General features: G+C 60.9%; 1 protein-coding gene across 1 annotated transcript in view; it reads right to left on the bottom strand.

Annotated features, from left to right (window-relative positions):
• PI4KA (phosphatidylinositol 4-kinase alpha) overlaps positions 1 to 2,826 on the bottom strand; it is a 140,023-nt gene that overhangs the window by 6,033 nt on the left and 131,164 nt on the right. The window lies entirely within an intron of this gene.

Below are 2,826 nucleotides of genomic sequence, written 5' to 3'. Positions count from 1 at the left end.
GGGCTGCACGCGGGGGACCGGGGGGGGGCCCCGGGGCCCCCGCCGGTGACGGAGCCACGGCGGGGACAGGGCCCCAGCCAGCGGAGGGGCCTCTGGGCCTGGTCGGTGGCACCATCGACTTCCTGCTCCACAGCTGTGAGGGGTCAGTCGTCCCTAAGGCTGTGGCCCATGGCGACCCTCCCAGACAGCCAACGGGCAGGCGTCACCTCCCCAGAGAGGCTTCTAAAGGATTCTTAGTCTTTGCTTCGCAGACAACCCTGCTGCCAGGGTGCTGTCCCCGTCCCCCATCCTGCTGTCCCCGTCCTCCATCCTGCTGTCCCCGTCCTGCTGTCCCTGTCCTCCATCCTGCTGTCCCTGTCCCCCTTCCTGCTGGCCCGTCCTGCTGTCCCCGTTCCCCATCCTGCTGTCCCTGTCCTGCTGTCCCCGTCCCCCATACTGCTGTCCTGGTCCCCCATCCTGCTGTCCCCGTCCCCATCCTGCTGTCCCTGTCCCCCATCCTGCTGTCCCTGTCCCCCATCCTGCTGTCCCCGTCCCCCATCCTGCTGTCCCCGTCCTCCATCCTGCTGTCCCTGTCCTGCTGTCCCCATCCCCCATCCTGCTGTCCCTGTCCTGCTGTCCCTGTCTTGCTGTCCCCATCCCCATCCTGCTGTCCCTGTCCTGCTGTCCCTGTCCCCCATCACTGTCCCCGTCCCCCATCTTGCGGTCCCCATCCTGCTGTCCCTCCGCAGGCGCTCCCTGCCCAGGCCTGCTCCCGTCCCCCTGTGCACGTCCGCCCCCTCTCAGCAAGTGCTCAGGGATGTGCCTTCCTGTCCAGACACCTGAGCCCTGAGCCCTAGGAGGCAGGAGGGCTTCCCAACGGAGGAGGCGGGCTTGGAGGAAGGGCCCGAGGCAGGAGGGACAAGGTCCTGGGAGCAGAGCTTGGCCTTGTGGTGGGTGCTGGATGGCTACTCTGCCGGGGGCAGGAGTGGGCAGGGCCACCATCCCCATCCCTCATGCCCATCTCCCCTGACGCCCTCTCTGCCCTTCCCTACAGCCCTGACTGGCTCCTGAGGGCTCTCTGGCGTGGGGCTGGGGGCTCATGTGCACACGCTGTACGGTGTAGGAGCTTCCATCCGCCTCCTCCGTCCCTGGCGGAAGCGCGTCCTGACCAGGGGAAACGGAGCCCCGTGTGGACGCCAGCCTCTCTGAGAAGCTGCGCTGCTGCATAAGTCGGACAGGCAGGGCCAGGAGCACAGCCTGGAAGTCCGAGGAAATGTTTAAGAACCGAGGCTGCGGTGATGGCAACCCACGCCAGGCTGCACAGGACGGCCAGGTTTATTTATGTATTTATTTATTTTTGGGGAGAGGTTTTTGCTATAGGGTGCATGCGCTCACCAGAAAGGACAGAAAGCGAGAAATCACCCCCCAGGGGGGATGGTCACACCGCAATCCCTGCTCCTCCATTCTCATCTCGGGATCTTGGGCACGTACGCACACGCGCCCGGCGTGAGTTTAAGCCACCGAGTCTGGGACTCGAACTGCGGTCGACTACATGGGAGTCCAGTGACATAGCCATTATGCTAACTGCTGGTCCCTTTTTTAAAAAAAATTATTTATTCTTTTTTAGAGAGATTTTCTTCTATAAGGTACATGTGCTCGCCAGAGGGAGAAGGAGGGAGGGAGGGAGAGGGGGGAGAGAGAAAGATGGGGAGATAGAAAGTGAGCGGCAACCCCTTCTCCATTCTCTTCTTGGGATTTCGGGCATGCACACATATGTGCCTGGCATGTTTTAAGCCACTAGGTCCAGGACTCGAACCATAGTTTACATGAGAGTCCAGCGATGTAACCCTTCCGCCATCTGCTGGTCCCCAGCCAGGGTTCTGAAAAGATGGTTTTAGGGCTAGCCTGAGGCACGGCTGAAGCAGCTAAGTCCTACATGGCCAACGGCACGGTCAGAGCCCCGAATCCAGCAGCATGAAAAACATGGCAGGCACACACGCGTGTCCCCAAAATCCTGAGAGGAGAATGGGGGGTGGAACGACTGCGGAGTGGCCGTCCCCCTCGGGGGGCGCTTTCTCAGTTTCCTTTTCTCTCTGGGGAGTGCATGCCCCCGACAGCAAAAACTTCAATAATAAATCAAAGGACAGTCCGGGGCCAGCGGTTGAGCATGGAGGGCCGTGTGGTGACGGGACTGCACCCTCTCCTGAGCAGCACAGACCCAGTCGCACCGGGGTCTAGTTCTCCCTCAGCAACGCCCAGCAGGTGCCAAGGAGCAGCTCCTCCCGGGGGAGGCCGCGGCGCCAGGTCTGACAGGTCCCAGCAGAGCTGGGTGCCCCCTCCTGGTGGCTGGCTGTCGCTGCCTGTGCTGCTCTGTCCCTGGAGCCCAGGGACCCTCCTCTAGGTGACAGCTGCCAAGGACGGTGCTGTGGCCTCGGGACAGTGCGCAGCGAGCAAGATAAAGGGCACCCCTGGGGGCCAGCAGGTGGCGTGGTGGTTAAGGTGCTGGATCCCACACAGCCGACTCTGGGGTTCAAGTCCTGGACCAGCGGCTTGAAAGTTACGCTGGAGTCTTTGTATGTACCCAGAATCTCCAGAGAGGAGACTGGAGGAGAAGGGACGGCAGTGAGGCCACCCCCCGGGGCTGATTGCTCATTTTCCTTCTGTCTCTCTGTGGTGAGTGTACACGCTCTATGGCAAAAACCTAAAACTAAATGAATAAAGGATAAAATGTTCTTTCTTTTTTTTTTTGGAGAGGTTTTTGCTATAGGGTTGTGCGCTCGCCAGAAAGACAGAGAGAGACAGAGAGACAGAAAGTGAGAAATCACCCCCCAGGGGGATGGCCACGCC

This window comes from Tupaia chinensis, unplaced genomic scaffold (genome assembly GCF_000334495.1).
Source record: "Tupaia chinensis unplaced genomic scaffold, TupChi_1.0 Scaffold000024_1, whole genome shotgun sequence".
Taxonomy (NCBI): Eukaryota; Metazoa; Chordata; class Mammalia; order Scandentia; family Tupaiidae; genus Tupaia; species Tupaia belangeri.
The sequence above is the reverse complement of the archived record's forward strand: the minus strand, read 5'-3'. Positions and strand labels throughout refer to the sequence as shown.